This window comes from Cotesia typhae, unplaced genomic scaffold, assembly GCF_013202065.1.
Source record: "Cotesia typhae breed Kobodo isofemale line unplaced genomic scaffold, CoteBio_Ctyphae contig_37, whole genome shotgun sequence".
Classification (NCBI taxonomy): Eukaryota; Metazoa; Arthropoda; class Insecta; order Hymenoptera; family Braconidae; genus Cotesia; species Cotesia typhae.
The window spans coordinates 398581-418095 of NW_027423745.1; the positions used below are offsets into that span (position 1 = coordinate 398581).

General features: G+C 31.7%; 1 protein-coding gene and 2 long non-coding RNA genes across 3 annotated transcripts in view; 2 read left to right on the forward strand and 1 right to left on the reverse strand.

Moving 5' to 3' along the window:
- The window catches only part of LOC141526874 (neurexin 1-like), a 703605-nt gene that overhangs the window by 376735 nt on the left and 307355 nt on the right, over positions 1 to 19515 (reverse strand). The window lies entirely within an intron of this gene.
- LOC141526878 (uncharacterized) overlaps positions 1 to 19515 on the forward strand; it is a 254810-nt gene that overhangs the window by 10671 nt on the left and 224624 nt on the right. The window lies entirely within an intron of this gene.
- On the forward strand, positions 10360 to 11081 carry LOC141526880 (uncharacterized). The gene is made up of 3 exons (XR_012479091.1): positions 10360 to 10428; positions 10510 to 10593; positions 10926 to 11081. It is a non-coding gene; the product is annotated as an uncharacterized LOC141526880 (long non-coding RNA).

The following is a 19515-nucleotide window of genomic DNA, read 5'->3' on the forward strand; positions in this document are numbered from 1 at the left end:
TTCGTTCCAAAAGTGCTTAAATTAAAAAAAAAAAAAAATTCAAAAAAAAAAAAAAAAAAAAAATTTTTTCGAAAAAAAAATTAAAAAAAAAAAATTTTTTTTGGAAAAATTTTTTTTTTAACAAGTTAAGGAAACTCAAAAAACCAACGCCCAATGATTTTTATCACCTTTCCACCGCTGCATTCCTTGATTCTACTGATCTTCTTTTAATTAAATTAATAAAACAAGTTAATACCCCCAATCGAATTTCGATTTTTTTCATACGCTTGTCGGAGTTTTTTTTTTCTTTTCTTTTTGTGAATCCTTAGCAAATCGCTTCATTCAACAGTTTTTTTCAAAACTAATCCCTCTGCGCTAAAAAAATTTTTTTAATTTTTGGTCAAAATTGAAAATTTCTGACTTTTGATTCTTAATCATGGTTAGACGACATTTATCGGAGGTGGAAGTCGCTCGGTTAGTGACTCTTATCGACGAAGGTTACACTCAACATGCAGTTGCTATCCGGATGGGTGTAAGTCAATCTGTCGTATCTCGAGCTTATACCAGATACCAAGAGACGAATCAATATCATCGTCGCCCCGGACAAGGTCGCCATCGAGTCACTAATGCCCGCGATGATCGAACAATTGTTAGAGAAGTTCGACGACAACCTTTCGTCAATGCGAATATTGTCGCTCGAAACTTCCCCAATCGCAGACAGCAGCAACAACAACAGCAACAGCGACGACGGCATTAAGTGCGAAACATTTGCTCTCGAACAATCATCAACCGTCTTCGTGAAACTGGGTTACACGCACGACATCCTAATCGTGTACCCCTGTTGACAGCAAGACATCGTCGAGCTCGTTTAGCGTATGCTTACGATCATCGAAATTGGAACTTGAGGGAATGGACAAATGTTTTATTCACTGATGAGTCTCGTTTTAATCTGTATGGCAACGATCGACGTCCTCTCGTTTGGCGCCGTCGTGGAGAACGTTTTCGCCAGAACTTTGTCCGTCCAGTCGTTGCCTACGGCGGTGGATCAGTTATGGTGTGGGGCGGCGTTTCACGAAATTGGAGAACACCTTTGGTAATTGTACGCGAAAATTTGACAGCTAGACGTTACATCGACCAAATTTTAAGGCCCATTGTTCTGCGCAGACGACAACATCTGAGGTCGTTCATATTGATGCAAGATAATGCACGTCCACACACAGCCAACATTACCCGGCGCTTCTTTGAGCGGCATGACATCACATTGTTGCGACACCCAGCAATGAGTCCAGATCTCAACCCCATAGAGCACGTTTGGGACATAATGGGCCGTCGGTTGCGCAGAGAGTATCGAAATTTGCAGAACTTAGCTGCTTTGGAGCGCGCGCTTCAGCACATTTGGAATACCATTCCGCAGCCTCAAATTACCGTCTGCATAAACATGGCTGAACGTTTGAGAGCCGTTATTGAAAACAGGGGTGGTAATACCCGGTATTGAACCAACAAAAACCTTCAGAGAATGAGTTTGGAGTCATTAAATACGGTGGAACTGACGAGCCACCGGGTCTCAATTCTCCTGAAATACCACACACACACACACACACACACACACACACACACACACACACACACACACACACACACACACACACACACACACACACACACACACACACACACACACACACACACACACACACACACACACACACACACACACACACACACACACACACACACACACACACACACACACACACACACACACACACACACACACACACACACACACACACACACACAGAAGCGTATATCCGACCGCGCGACCTCCACGTGGTACGCTTTGGATAACACTAATGCCGGCGGTAATTGTTTTCTTAAACTTTTCAAGAGAAAAAATTTCAAAAAAATTTTTTTTTCAATTTAAGCACTTTCTGGAACAAAAATGTGGAAAAAGCTCGAAAAAACCATTTTTTTCTCATTTTTAAAAATTATGAGCTTTTCAGAGCAAAAACGTTATCCTTTAATTTTTTCAAAAATTCGATCAAGTGAAACAAAAAAACGGCTGGCTGGATTAATTTGATTCTTTGTAGGGTTTTTGTGGACATATTGAACTGTAAAAGGCACACTTAACATTAGTGGTTTCCTCAATATTTTCGATCCAGCGCTTGATTTTCCAAAAACCACTAAAAGCCCTTTTTTGTTGCATTTTCAAATTCATGTGACGGAAAGAAAAATTTTTTTCGAAAAAACAATGGACAGTCGTTAAGGGAATTCATTCAAGTTCTTGAAACCCACCTTTAACTTTCTGTGCGATCATTGGTTGCTGAGATATCGATAATCAAAGACAAAAAGATCCTTTTCCATTTGAAGACCGATATCTCAGTGAGGAGTGGACGTATCAGGGTGTTTAAAAAAGAAATTAAAGCTAAATGAACAAAGTATCCGATTCTTATGGTGGTTAAGCTAAAAAATTTTTTTCCACGCCCGTAGACCAAAAAAAAAACTAAAAAAATTTTGAGAATTTTTTTATTGCTGGTTTTTCTACGATTACTCAGAAACCGCGGAGGCTACAAAATTTTGAAGTTCTAATCCAAAAACTAGACACTTGGAGCTATAATTTACTTTTTTTTTATTTCCTGTACGACCATTTCTCTCAATGTTACGGCCTGTTGAAAACTACCGAAAAATTTGGAATTTTTTTTTGATCCCTTAATTTTTTCCAGTAGTGTATGATGAGAAAAAAACATTTGAACTACAAGAATTAATTGATTCATCATTTGGATATTGGTTTACTAATTTCAAATTTTGTGAAAATTGTATAGAAGTCAAAGAAACGCTAACAAAAATTTCATTAAATTCCTTGCAACAGATATTAGTTGTGAAGTTACATGTGTCCATCAAAGGAAAAAATAAATTAATAAATAGGAAAAAAGGGTTTATAAAATCGGTACCCAAAGCAAAAATATCAATATGTAATACAAACTATGCTATTGTAAGTGCTATATTTAACTCTTCAAAAGATGGTAATTCTGAAAATCATCATGTTGCGATGATTAAACATAATTTATCATGGATCCAAATAGATGATGAGACTGTACAATCAGTAAGATGGCCTGCGAATTCTAAAAGTGCTTACGTATTTTTCTTACAAAAGAAGTAAATTGAAAACTTGAGGTACACCGAAAGAAAGAAAGTCTTAAGTCAAGCGTAAATTTTCTTAAATCAAAAAAATCTTAAGGAAGATTGAAAATTTCTTGAATGAAATTAATTTTTTTTAAGCCAAGAAAATTCCTTCTTGCTCCAAAATAACTTCGGTCTTCCTTACAATTTTCTTAGTTCAAGAAATTTTCTTTTTCTATGTATATATGACACCTTAATACTTAAAATATATTAACTTATCTTAAACTTAACAAGAAATTAAATAAAATAACTACTACTAACTTCTTTTAAAGTTAAAAAAAATACTTAAGTAAATGAGCACAAACAACAAAACAAAAATTTTTAAAATTATAATACTAAATAAAAAAAAAATAATCCACAGATTCGGTAGAATCTGGCACCAAGTTCCGTTCAAAAATATCGTTGTAAACGGAGCGTCAGACTACCGACTGTGTTTACTGTAAGCGTGACGTTTTTCTGAGGTTGCAACTTTTATTTTAAATTCTACGTTCTTTCTTTTTCTTAAATTTCTATTATAACAGTAGTTCATACCTTTTTTCCTAATATTAATTAATTGAAAAAATATGAAAAAATTGTTTAGTTCTATGAATCCGAATTATTTCGGTTCAGACAGCGTTGAATATAACTGCTTAAATTTTGTCCCTATTATAATTTTTTATTCAGATATCTCTGCATAGGAACACTTTTTAACAATAATACTAATTATAATACTAAAAGTAATAATATCGGTAATATTAAATTGATGTTAAAAATGACAGCAATAATAATATTTATCATTATCATTATTATTACTAAAATAATTGTTTGTTATTTTCATTGAATTAATGTGTATTGCAGTATTAAATCTAAATTAAAATTTTTTCTTATTAAGAAAATGTCAAAATTCTCTTTGTATATATAAGAAATGTATAATTTCCATCGATAATTTAAGTTATCGATTTAAACCGGAGGCGTTTTCGCGGATTAGTCAGTTTAAATTTTTAATACCACTAGCTAATATGAGAAAAGAAAACTTTAATTTTTTTATCATAATTTGAGCTGTAAAATCAAAGAACGAACGACTTTTCATATGATTATAGCTTTGCCTGAAAAAATTCATTTATTTATGAATTTTTAATATTGCTAAGGAAAAGTTTACGTTTGAAATTAAAAATGTAAAAGTATCTTATGAAACAAAAAATTTTATAGAACAAATTATCATACAACCTTCCATGTTTATGTTTGAAACATATTTTTTAATTAAATTTTATTTGTTAACCAGTTTAAACACACAAACATTGTATGAGTTATACTTTCTTCGGATAAACCAGATGTTCAGTGTCTGGGGAATTCTCATTAAAAGTGTGAACATTCTGTGATCTTATGGTTATTGCCTGTAGGTGGCACTGTCATCCAATTGAGCGGGTTTCAAATAATCTTAATCTCTTGATAATACGAAACATGACTATGCGTTTGATATATTGCGTCACTTACTAACAACAATATCATAATAACAATAAATAATATTGGTAACCATAATAAAAATAACAATAATAGTAATTATAATACTGAAAGTATTAATATCGGTAATAATAAATTGATGTTAAAAATGAAAGCAATAATAATGTTTATCATTATCATTATTATTACTAAAATGATTGTTGTTATTAATAAATCCGAATAAAAACAGTTTCACTGTAAAAATTGCGCCAAGTCCACGTTCATAAAACTCATCTCAATAACATTAGCACTTTACAAAAAAATAAGACTCGTTTCAAAAATTTTCATTCTTTACAAAAAGATGTGAAATCCGAACAAAAACAGTTTCACTGTAAAAAAATTGCGCCAAGTCCACGTTCATAAAACTCATCTCAATAACGTTTGCACTTTACAAAAAAATAAGACTCAATATAATAATTGTCATTCTCTACAAAAAAAGTGAAATACAATAAAATACCAAGAAACTGTCATAATGTTAAAAAAATTGAAAGAAAATTTGTTGAAAATTTAAAAATTAAAAAAAAATTTTTTTATCGTACTTGGCGCGCGTCATTGAGTACCCCAAATTTTTTCAGGATAAATAAACATCCTTTGAATGATTAAAAATTTATAATTAAGTCAACCTATAAAATGTATGAATTTAATTAATCAACTATTATTATTTAATAATAAGTTTTACAAAATTTAGGTAAAATCGACATGTCATACATATGTTATTTGAAATTTTTTAATCTTCCAGACATCATTTATGATTTTACTAAAACGCCCTCTCGTGTTTGGTTATGAAAACAACTTCAAAGTATATACAATTGAGTGCTCTAGAAAAGAAAACATATGGCCGACTAAATTGAGAAAATGCGGTGTGATTGCCAATCAAAATGTGTTAATTACAATTAAACTAAGCAATATCAAGTTTCTTCATTGAAGCTTAATGACAGAGCTGAAAAAAATTTAATCCAAAAATTTTATATAATTTCAGATGATTTCACCACACCACCATATTGATAGTTATATCCACTAAAAATTTTTTAAAAAATTTAAAAACGGATTTTTTCACTGAAACTGATAATTAATCGAGTAAGCAGTGTTTTTAATGAGTTGAGTATGCTTGACTAATGTAAATTTATAAGTATAAGAATGTATGAAATCATATATTATGTAATTAGAGCTGATCAGCCCGAATATGTATAACTATACATAATTACATAAATTCGAGCAAAATCGTTTTTTCTCGGGTTGAAATTCTTCCGAAAAAATTTGGGGTACTCAATGACGCGCGCCAAGTACGATAAAAAAATTTTTTTTTAATTTTTAAATTTTCAACAAATTTTCTTTCAATTTTTTTAACATTATGACAGTTTCTTGGTATTTTTTTGTATTTCACTTTTTTTTTGTAGAAAATGACAATTATTATATTGAGTCTTATTTTTTTTTGTAAAGTGCAAACGTTATTGAGATGAGTTTTATGAACGTGGACTTGGCGCAATTTTTTTACAGTGAAACTGTTTTTGTTCGGATAGTGAAAAATAAACCCTTTGCGAAGGTCATTTAAAGATAAAAGGGTTTGACACAAGCGAATAATAGCTCTAACTCCGACATATCGTTTCTTATCTTTGCATGGTTTTTATAAAGATTTTTTGATGTAAATAATTTCACTCAATTTTAGTCAATATTCTGCTGGATGCAAAAAAAAGAAATACTAGAAAAAAAACAGAAAACGTAATAGAAACCATCGGCGTAGCTCTTTTGAAAATAAAAAAGTTAAATACAAACGAAGGACAGTCAAAAATTCTAAGATATGGTTTCGTACTTTCTCCTTACCTGCTATTTTTTACAGATTTAAAAATTTAGGCAGTTTTCCAATTCTGAGATAACGTTCTATCCATAAAAAAACACTTAAGTCCTCAACGATTGTGTTGAATAGATTTTTCTCATATTTATAACTGCAATTTTCTCAATTTTTTTCATTCTTTGACATTTTTTTTTTAATTTGAAACGTCAATGAGACAAAAAAACTTCAAATATGAAGTGAGTGGAACAAAGTTCACAAATATCATACTCAATCTGAATCCAAAAAATTTTTTTGATCTCTATTTTTCATGATTTATTGCAATTTTTTTTTAATTTTTTGGAATTCCTCCAAATTTTGATGGCTCAAGCAATTACGATACGTTTAGATTCAGATTTCGTAAATTGGAATACATAAAAATTATACGTGATCTAAATCCAAAAAAATTTTTTTTATTTTTGTGACAACAGTTTTTCGCCTTTTTCTTGGGTTTCTTGCATTTCATTCAAAATTTTGAGGGTGTACGGACAAAACTGACTTTAGATTTGGATTCGGTGCGTCCAAATACATAACGATAGGTAAGTCCGGTCAAAACTACAGACCACTTTTTTTTCTTGTGAGCCTATGTTGTCATTATATGAACGAAATAGCGTTTTATTATAAAAACTCTGATTGACATTGTCAGACTTACTCGATTTTAAGTTTCTTCTATAAGCTTGACTGCTTTTTTTTCGAACAATCGGTGAAGGTGAATTAAACTCCGGTTTCAATGATCAAGTGTAACTATCCCTGGTTATTTTTGGATTTCTATCATCATCACGGTCATTTTCATGTTTACGCTCGCTCTCGAACACTTCATTGGCTAGAATCAGCATTATATCACTTTCTGTAATCGCGAGATCGATGAGCTCGTCAACGCGGTTGTTTAAAATATCGGTTCTCATTTGTTTATGAGATAACCAAATAACATTAGCTTCTTTCTTCATATGGAGAAGTAACTTTTTATCAATTTTCGCGTGATTTAATTCGCACCCACTCACATGATTAGAATCAATCGTTGGTGCCAATTCAGGTAAAACTTTACCTATGTTATTTTGAAAAGATACGTTATTATGCTCACAATTATACAAGTTATAGCGAACAGATTTTACTTCATTTGAATTTGATTTTTTTCGTAGTTCGTTTTGGACGATCTCATATGAGAAATGGGCGTTCAATTTTAGATTTTCTATCTCAGTAGAGAAGAGAGACCTTATAATTTTAGGATTGTCCCGTAATAAAAATAAATAAGCCCGCAAATAATTCCCCCGAGTTTCGAAATCTTGCCTTTTTGGTCGGGACCCTGAAACAGTTGAATTATGAAATTCTAATAAACCTAAATGGACTCGTAAAAATTCGGCTTGTTTCTCAAAATCTCGACAATCTGGTCTCATTCCCGAAAAAGTTAAATTATTCATTTTAACTATTTAATGAAATGTGAAAGATAAAAATTTCGAGAATTAAACTTATAAAAGTCAAATTCACGTGACTTTTCCGTGAAGGGGAACCAAAATACCCCTTCAATTGTCAAAACGAATTTGCAACATAGTAATGTACTGAAGTTATTATTAATCGTAGCTATAATTAATTCTGGCAGTAAATGAAGAACTCAAACTAATTTCTATTCGCAATATTTAATTTGATTGTTAATTCTTAATCAATAGTAATGAATATAATTTAAACTAGTTATTCAAATAAAAGTAATTTTTTAGGTATTCTAAGTGCGTAACATACAAAATATTCGCGATACACCGTATAAATTCCGTCGTAACATTTTAAAATTTTATAATATTCGTTGTTAAGTCCGTAGCAATAATTCCTTGAAACAAAAATTAGTTTAGTGTTGAAGTAACCGAATAATTAATATATATTGATTTTTAACCTCCCGCTAAAAATCTCAGATTTTCAGAAATCGAGAAGTTATTGTTTTCACCCCGTTTTGCAAAAATCAAGTTTTCATCAGATCTCGACGTTTGAAGGTCACAGGAAGCTTCCCTGAATACCCCCGCGATGTTGTCACTGTGTGTGTGTGTGTGCGTGCGCGCGCGTGTGTGTGTGTGTGTGTGTGACTCGCTTATAACTTTTGAACGACTGAACGGCGTTCTAAAGATTTTCCTTAAACTTAGATTTCCTGAGAATTTGAACCGATTCGGAACGATAGATTTTAAGGAATCTTGAATAATCTCAAAAAAAATCATTTTTGAAAGTGGTTTTTTTGGAATATCTTTTAAACGGCTCTATCGATCAACTTCAAAACTAATCCGCTCTTAAGCTTGAAAAACCACGCCGATTGCCGCCAATCCGGTCAAAATCGGTTCATTCGTTTAAGAGATATCGTGAACGAAAGAAAATCGAAAAAAGTGTTTTTTTGACATAACTTCGTCATTTCTTCTCGGATCGTTTTTGATAATGTAGAATAATTTTAGAGCTTAAAAAATCGCGTCGATCGCCACAAAAAACAAGGAAATCAATTGATTGGTTCGAGAGATATCCTCGATAAAATATTTGGAAACAAGTGTTTTTTTAACATAACTACGACATTAATAACTTTTAAACGGCATCACCGATCAATTTCAAAAATTAATCAGCTCTTAACATCAAAAAACCACGTCGATTGCCACCAAGCAGGTCAAAATCGGTTGATTCGTTCGTGAGTTATCATTGACAAAAAAAATCGACAAAAAGTGTTTTTTTCGGGATATACCAAAATTTTCGGTCTAATCAATTTTTATTTGAAAGTATAGTATAGAATTCGGAAAACTGCGTCGAATGCCGCTAACCGCGAAAAAATCGGTTAATGCATTCAAAAGTTATTGCGGTTTGAAAGCAAAAAAAATAGTGATTCATTAAACTCCTATGAAACTTTTGAGCTCGGAGAGCTCAAAACTACACGAAAATTAGATTTTTGAGTTCGAAGAGCTCAAAAACATAATAAGTGCAATTTCGAGCGCTTAATTACGAAAGTAGCGGGAAGTTGCAGGGATGGCCTTTAGGGTCAACCGTTTTCCTAATTTTTTTTTTTATAGCAAACAGTCACTTGCGTAAAATTGCAATAGTTACAAAATCGGAATAAACTTACTTTTTGATGATCCAGTGTAATCATTAATCCAAAAACTAGTACATTGTCCCTGTAAGAATCTTGCACTGAAAAATTCTAAATTACTATAATAATTGATTATTCTAAACTATCATAAGACACTATTTAATTCTTAAATTGAAAATTAGTTAAGATTGACGTGATTCTGATTTTCGCACTTATAGATAACCGCTTTACGGTTTTTTTTCTCAATTTTTACTATCGTCTTTATCAGATAGATCCGTAGCAACATTTTCATATTTAAAGTAATTATAAAAGAGATAGCATCTTTTACAAAATGAAATCACTGCAATTAAAATCTTTCCAAGATATTGTTTTTCAAAGCTGAATTTCTTTAAAGGATTGAAATCATAGTAGTTTCGCTGAATGTGATCCTGGTCACAGCACTACTGTTACGTTCTTAAATTTTAGGTTAACAAATTTTTAAAATTCAAGTTTAGGTTTTGACCTGATTAGGCAATTAACAGAGTCCAGATGGGTCTTGTCACTGATTTCTCTGCAAAGTACTTTTTAAAATTCATAAAATTTATGTTTATAAAATGTTCAGGTTTTGACCTCGTTAGGATATCAATCAATTCCAGGTAGGTCGTGTCACTGATTCCTCCTTAAAGTACAATTAAAATTAAATTTAGATGTTTTTGATAATACTCTCAATTTACCTGCCCTCAGGGAGGTGATGGATAGGAAGCCTGAACGATGGCTAGCGCTCTAGGTGATTTCAACGGGGTGGAACGGCTAATATGCGCTCACATCCTGGCGGTAATAGTTAGGATATTCAATGGATAGGATACCTGAACGCTGACTAGCGCTCAAGGAAAAAGAACAAGGGTAGAATGCTAAAAAGCCCACTCAACCCTGGGTTGAGGTTTTAATAAATTTCCATATTATATTAATATTATATTAATCGATAAACAATTAACAAAATTTAATAATAAGAAATTTGCAGGCTCAGCCTCGGACCAGCAGAGATTTATGCTTTACTAAGTCCTTGGACTGACTGCTCCAGAAAATGTCTAAAGACAGAATGTGTGTAAGTAATAATTACAATAAGTATTTATAATGATATTTAGCAACATTGCATCTCAAGTTGCCTTCCCTCATTCAGAAAGATGATTTGAAATGATCACCTCCATGTTAATTGTATATCTACGTAGTATTCAAATCTGATGCTTTCAAATCATTTTAAATCATTTCAAATTAGATTTCTTAATCAGGGTTATGAAAACATCATAGCAGGCCAAATCTCACATCGTAGATTGTTTAGTCTATTGGGCTGCTTTGACGTTCGAGAAATCTCTTATCTCGAGGTGTTTCTGTTACGAAATACATCGAGTGATAATTAATTATTGTTTTAATTTATAGATAAATTGATCACAGGAATTCAGGATAAATAATTTCAAAGTACGTGTTGATTTTAGTTGAACGTTTCGTCCTTTTATTAGGACTTCCTCAGCAACTACAAATAAACATAAATTTATAACCTTTGTAAACAACAATATATGTCAAAATTTTATGTAGTACAATCATACCTTAATCATACTAGTTAACAGTTTAAAATATATGATTGTTGAAATATATAAAATATTGGTACGCATATTATGAGATTAACCAAACAATTTTTTATATAACAATTTAACTTTCTACCAATTATTACTGAATAGTGTAGTACAACGTACATCCACAACGACATCAGCTGTAATACTACTACCCAGTTGGTGCGTAACGGCTGTGCTATAGTACTACCCCCGCGCCATCTAGGATATTTAAATATTATTTGTTATTAAATTCTAGCTGTCCTTTTTAAAATGTCATTATAAATGCTACTCAAATTATTAGTATCTGTTCTTAAGTTAATCGTATTATTTCTCTTCATATGAATCATTTCACTAACGTTTCGTTTAAGCCAATTATCTTCAATGTCCACAATAGTTGCCATGTCAAATTTGAAAATGTGTCCGGTGCTAAAATGATGCTCAGCTAACGCAGTAAACTTTGTTTTCAGTATATTAATCAGTTTACAATCATATCTATGTTGATCCAGTCTTTTCTTTAGTTCTTGTTTAGTTTGCCTTATGTAGAATTTCCCACACTCACACAGTATTTTGTAAACTACTTGAGACTGTTCCCATTTATCAACTTTATCTTTTAACCTTGTATATATGGATAGATGTATAGATGTATATATATATATATGTATATATATATATGTATAGATGGAATTCAATTTCACTAAATTATGAATCCCAAATTTTATATTTGTTTTATTGAAGCATTTGTTAATTTGATATGGTACGGAGTTGATAAAGGGAAATCTACTAAACTTTTTAATTTCCAGTTTTTTATCCTGTATATTTTTATCTCTCTGATAATTATTCAATATCGTGTAAATTAGGCCAGGTGGATAGTTATTATTTTTTAGCAATTTTTCAACCTTGTTTTAATTAATATTTTTAATGTTTATTAATAAAATTTTAAATAAATTTAAAATTTGGCAGAACGTTAAAAAAAAAAGTTGCTCATTTTTAGAAATCTAATGTTTTATTTTCAAATAAGAAAAAATTCAGCCTATCCGGGTTGCGCAAGAACAGTTGTCAAATTGATTAAATAAAAAAAAAAGACATGACATAATTTGAAAAAATAACGATTTCACTCGAAAAACCCGGAAATTTTGTCAAATTTATTATATTTAATTTTTTTTGTGTATTTTTTCAAAAAGTACATTCAAAATAAAATTGAAAAAAAATAGTTGTAGAACCACTTGTACTACTGCCAAAAAATTTTACACCTTGATTACGTTTAATTAATTCCATCAGATAAAACCATTTGATTAATTAAAAATACAGGAAAGATTAAAACAACAATAGTGCCATATTCATTCAGAATAAATGACAATAAAAAGGTAAAAGAAAATTGTGAGAGTTTTAAGGCTCAAACGTAGATTCTGAAGTTCTATTTTATAACGTAGATTTTTCCCAACGGTAGATCTAAAAAAAAAACAAACTATAATTCACTACGTTGCACTTCGTCCATCTCAGCCGTTTCTCGATTCTCCAGGAACCCCGACAGGCGCCAGCCGACTTTTGTTTCACCGGTATTGGCAACCGGGATAAGATAAACAAATTTCATGTTCCTAGAAAACCAAGATAGACCTTGACGGTAACGGAATACCTCGGTGTTGCTCAGTTATGCTGGTTATGAAGAAAGGGTCGTGATTCGGTCTCTCAGGGAAAATAATTTCCACACAAAATGGGACTAAACGATAGCTAGTACTCTAATCAGTACTCTCAAACTAATACTTAACCTTAATAATCGGAAAATAAATTAAATCGACATATAAAATATTGCGGAAGCACTTCTAAAACGACACGAAACAAAGACAATGACTCAAGCTAATGTTCTGCGGTAACAGCACGCGTGAGGCACGCCAGCTTGGGTACGAGAGACTCACTAGACTCTCAAACTATGCTCACTCTACAAGAGCCTAGCAGCGACGGTACGTCCGTCCTCCCTGAGGACTTCCAAACGACTTCCTTTTATAATAATCCGGTCCCAAGCCGGACATGCGCTCAACTCACCTGCACGCTACGTTCAGACACGCATATCCCCCACATGTACTTCTACTCGAAGTGTTACTTTCCCGTTAAATTTATAATATTTTAATCAATTTTTAATTAAAAAATTTTAACTGCTTCGTTGGTGATGAATAAAATTCATCATCAGCGAAGTAACGGAAATCACTTGTAATAAGAGAATCGCCGGGCTCTAGCCTAAACATCGTGAGAGCTGGACTTCGACAACTTCTTTCGGGTAACCTGAGATGCAAAGTAGTCAATTTTATTAATTATTATAATTCTTTTATTTGTACTCTGGATGCAAATCCAGAGCAGTCAGCCTGAGTAAGTCAGCTGATGAACACCTTCGGCCCCGGACTATGTCCGGAGATGAACTGACTTCACCAAATTTTGAAGTTTAAAATATAGTTAATCAGTTGTTAACCTTGGGTGAATTAATCATTAATGTTAAAACCATTCCTAAAGTTCTTATAATTTTGAGAAAGTGTTTAGTGACAAATCCCACTTGGAGCCTGTCAACTACCTAACGTGGCTAAGCCTAAAGGATAATTAAAATTAAGGATCTCAAATTTTGAGAACGTAACACTTCCTACATTGAAATCTATCTTAAAATTCCGAATTGGCCCTCGAAAGTCTCACTAAACATTTTCAGATTCGATTTGGAATTTATATTTCGACTCGGAATGCATGCATTTTTTCTAATGTCCAACAAAAGGTAAAATTTGCATGGTAGCTCAACTAAAAACGTAATGAATAAAATCTATTCAATACGTAAGTAGAAATTAATAATTCTAACATCATACTTTATAATTTTAAGATCATACTAACTTTATTATCATATGCATTAATTATAATATAAAGCATATTTAATGTAAATCAATAACCAAAAGAAGAAAAAAATTTGTGGAACTCTTTAAAACCGAAATTTTTTTAAAAAAGCTTATTTCTGACATAATATTATAATAAGTATAATAGATGCTCTAAAAACGTGAAAATTGCTTACAATTTACAGTAATTTTAACTTTGACATTGAATAACTTTTAAAGGAATGCATTTATCAAAAATTTGTAAGCGACCTTCTTTGGAGGGCATTTGATTTTTTTTAAAAACATGTCATAGTTTACTATTTTAATGATTAGTTGCTACAAATTTCCAAACTTGAAGAATCAGTTTTTTTCACGTTATTTGAATGGGGAATGGAAAAGCGTGATGCGGGACATTTTAATATTAAAATTAAGAGTTGTTCGTTAAACTGGCGTTTATTTAACTTCCCGCTAAGAAAGTTGAAAATTTTCGAAAATCGGGAAGTTATTGGTTTCAGCCAGTTTTTCGAAAATCGACTTCTCATCAGATCTTGACGTTTTGAGGTCCTAGGAAGCTTCCCTGACTATTCCCGCGATGATGTGTGTGTGTGTGTGTGTGTGTGTGTGTGTGTGTGTGTCTGTGTGTGTGTGTGTGTGTGTGTGTGTGTGTGTGGAGATGTATGTAAACCTCTTATCACTTTCGAACAGCTTAACTGATTCTATCGCGGTTGACGCCAATCGAAAGGGCTTGACTGGACTTAGATTTTGAATATGGTTCGGACCAATCCAGACCAGTAGATTTTCAGAAATCTCAAAAAAACTACGAAAAACAATAAATAAATAATTGAACAGAATATAGCAGTAGACAGAAAAAAAATAAATTATTGAACTTTTAAATAATACGTTGATTTAAATTTTGGTGAAAGAATATTTATCAAAAGGTAAGTGTTGAAAAAAGATCCAACTATTGAGAGTATATTTGCTCTATATGTATGTGCAATATTTTGATTTTATAATGAATCAATACTGAATTACGTAGATTTTTAAATTTGAAAATTTTATTTAGCTCTTTTTTTATTTTTATTTATTTCTAATTAATTTTTGATCGGATAACATATATATAATGCTATTTTCCATTAAAAGGGCATAGCCGGTTAAATATGGGAAATCTGCCCCCATGGCTTTTTTGACTCACACTTAGGGGATCAATTTGGCATCAAATAAAAATAATTCACACCAATTTTTAGCCCTTTAACTCAAACGACGTTCGAGATTTAAAAAAAAACCTGTTTTTTTATTTTAATTTTATTTTTATACTGAAATTAGGAGTTAATCGATGGTGATTTTCTTTCTTATTCTTAGGATCCTTAAACATAAAAATATCGTATGATCATCGTTTTTCAACGAAAAGTCGATTTTTAATGAAGAAAAGAAAATTCAAATCTTGTTTTTTTTTAGGGTTTTTGATGTTACGTTCTCGTAAATTTTAAATTTATTTAAAGTTTTATAAATCTGTTTTAAAAATCATTAAATAATTATTTAAATCATTTAATTATGATCCGAGGTATTTCGTAACGGAAATACCTCGAGATAACAGATTTATAGAACGTCAACGCAGTCTAGTAGACTAAACAGTCTACGTTGTGGGTTTTGGACTGCGTTGATGTTCTCATAGGGTAACCTGAGATGCAACGTTGCTTAAATTCATTATAAAACTCATTGTAATTATTATTGTAGATACATTCTGTCTCCAGACTTCCTCTGGAACAGTCAGTCCGAGGACTTAGCAGAGGAGGAATCTCTGCTGGTCCGAGGCTGAACCTGCCAATTCCTTATTAATAAATACTTCTTTTTTAATTGTCAATCGATTAAAATGGGTACTTATTAAAACCTTCAACCAGGGTTGAGAGCGCTTATCAGCGTTTCACCCTGGTTCCTTTACCTCGAGCGCTAGCCAGCGTTCGGGTATCCTATCCAAAAATATCCTAACTATTACCCCCAGGGTAAGAGCGCTTATTAGCTGTTCTCACCCTGGTGAAATTGCCCAGAGCGCTAGCCAGCGTTCAGGCACTCTACCCATTATCTACCTGTAGGCAGGTAAAACAAAAGTAAAATATTAAAATATATTTTATTTATAAATTAAAAATGAGAATTATTAAATTATGTATATTTAAAAAGTACTTCGCGGATAAATCAGTGACACGACCCACCTGGAGTCTATCGACTTCCTAACGAGGTCAAAATCTGGACATTTAAATAAATTATTTAAATTTAAAATTTAATTACACCCAAAATTTGGGAACGTAACATTGAAATATGTCAATCACCAAAATTTGTCAGAACATGTATTTTACACCCCTCGACACTCAGGAATTTTTTCAGATTTTTTGAAGTGGTGGAACAATGTCAAAAAAATTAAAAAGTCATTTTTTTCCTGAAATTCGGCGTTTTAACGCACTTTTATTTTTTTTTTGCTTGAAAAAGTACGTAGAAAATTTCTTTTTTAACAGAAATTTATCTTTTCAAAAGATAAACATAATAAATCAGGAACATGAAGTATGTAAAAAGGCTATAAATAATTCAAAACACATTTGGAGGTGAATTTTATATTTTTCCAGACAACCGGGAATAATTTTGAATTATGATACAACAAAAATAAAAATTTTAATAGAAACAATAACTTGATTAGTCTTCATTCACTACGACACTAATTTTCTCATCGATAAACAGACGACTAAGTATCTCAGCAGGTTTTACAACTTTAGCTAAATATCGAGCGTAAGATAAATAATAAATAATAGCAGCAATGTGTGAGCAACATCGAACAGTACATCTACCATTTGCACAGTCACAACAATATCAGGTTATTCCAGAGATATCATTCTTGTCTGGCTGATATTCAATAAAACAACGATATGTTTTTGAATTAATGTGTCGAGATCTGACCTCAAATTTTATAATATTAGGAGTGATCAGTAAGTAATGAAGCTTCAGCATTCCGTTTTCATCCACCATTTCAGCTAAGTACGGCACCGCTTGAGACATTTGATATGATCTAGTAAAAAGAATTTTGAGTTCATGTTCAGTTAATTCAGGAAAATCAGTTAATAAATCTGAAGTTATTGCTGCAAAAGGAACTTTTCTGCTTGCCCAATGATTCGTTTCTACCTCCGAGGCTAAGGTATTATCATGGTCTTTTTTTGAGTTTATGGCAGCAATAATTTTTTCAGAAAGGTCGAGATCAGAATCAAGTCTCGTACCAAATTCATTGTCTAAAAAACAAGCTATTCTGCAAAAAACACTCATCCTTGGAAGCAATTTGTTGTCCAATTTATAATCTAAAAGCCTATACTTTTGTTTGATTATGCCATGAACTGCTTCAAAAACCCAACGGACTTTAGTAACGAAACGGGATTCATTTGATTCATTTGTGGTCAGTTGATTACGTTTTCCTTTAAGGGCAGGCATTAGCACTTTGAAGCCAGATTCTTCTAAATGTGCTATTACATCCCGAAAACCACGATCAACTACAATAATGTCATCTTTTTTCAGCAACTTAATCAGACCATTTGGGTCATTTAAAATGACTTTCATTATTTCAGCATCGTTCATATTAGCTGTATGGCCTAAGCATGTCTATAACGAAACGATTCGTAGTGCATATCGTGAATGGTTTACACAGAGGGACTTTCTTTTGACCAGAATATGATTTCCTCTGATATTCATTATTTGTACTTTTTTGATGACGAATATATGTAGCATCGCAAATGAATATCAACTGGTCATCTCTTACTTGATTCAACTTTTTAGCAGTATTTGAAGTATTGGCGAGTAATATTTCTCGGCTGATAGCATGGATTCCAAAACAGTGAGGCAAAACATCTTTTTCAAACGAAGATATTACTTCATCACAATAGTCTGACACCATTTGATCTCGAGCTAAGCCAAAAACGGAAGATATCACTGCGTTTGAATTTCCAGTACGTAATTTGAATAAAAAAACAGCAAGAGCTTGAAAGACATTACGATAGACTGATTTTCTCATTGACGTTAACATTTCACTAAGTTTTATCAATTCATCCCAGCTTAGACCCGTAAATAACTCTAACTGTTTTTCTGAAAACGAGTGATCTCCAATTTTATCAATTATGGACGAATCAGTACCAATAGCTAACTGCCCAAGTAATTTTTCAAAATCATTTACTTCAAATACACTGGTATTAGAATTGATTCGGAAAGTATTGATATCTTCATTATAGAACCGTTTTTTAATGATATGATCTTTACAACACCGATTTCTTTGGGGAATAAAGAGTTGTCTTTTGGAAAAGACTTGCTTACGTGCTTCAAACGGAACTATCATGATATTTGTTGATGATCCACAAAGGCAACAGTATTTGTGTGTCGATATGATTCTGGGAAAACTCAAATCTATAAATTCTAACTCTTCCTCAATTTTTCTTGATTAACATATGAAGGATCTTCAGATGATGATACAGACGAAACGGTTGTGGATGATGATTGAGAAAAAATAGGCTGACTTTCGACATTCACTCGATCTGCAGATAAATCTTGAGTCTTTTTTGGCGTAGGTGGTTTTGTTAAAATAACTTGACACTTATTACAAAAGGTATCATTTATAAAGACACGCTTTCCAATTTATTCTGTCGCATTATTAGCCTCATCAACTGTCGCAATAATCTGTTTAAAGCCAGATATTTTACGTAAATATACATTTCAATTAACACATTTTTTCCCAAAATCCATTCTGAAATCAAGTTTAAATTATAGGTTACAAATTCGAAAATATATAAACAAATAAAATGTAAAGCTTTACTCACTTGAATAAATGTAAACAACTGATACGCTATGTAATAATAAAAATATATATCTTGTAAAATGAAAAGAGATGCATTAACATCAACAATGATACTCCAATATTGTTCGATCGTAAAACTTAAATATAGTTTCAATATAAAAGCCCTGAATTAATTAACAACTGTTATTCAATATATACAATGAATTAATCATAAAGATTACTTTATTTTGAGGTTACCTGAACAAACAAAACCTTAATAGATATGATCGTTAGATTCCGGAAATCCCGGTAGATGACTTTCCAAAGCACCGAGTTGGCGCTAATTTTGAAATACATAGTCGTTTTAGAGCAAAAAAAAGTTTTCTACGTACTTTTTCAAGCAAAAAAAAAAATAAAAGTGCGTTAAAACGCCGAATTTCAGGAACAAAATGACTTTAATTTTTTTGACATTGTTCCACCACCAAAAACTCTGAAAAAATTCCTGAGTGTCGATGGGTATAAAATACATGTTCTGACAAATTTTGGTGATTGACATATTTCAAAAACCCTAAAAAAGACAAGATTTGAATTTTCTTTTCTTCATTAAAAATCGACTTTTCGTTAAAAAACTATGATCATACGATATTTTTATGTTTAAGGATCCTAAGAATAAGAAAAAAAATCACCATCGATTAACTCCGAATTTCAGTATAAAAATAAAATTAAAATAAAAAAAACAGGTTTTTTTGAAAACCTCGAACGTCGTTTGAGTTAAAGGG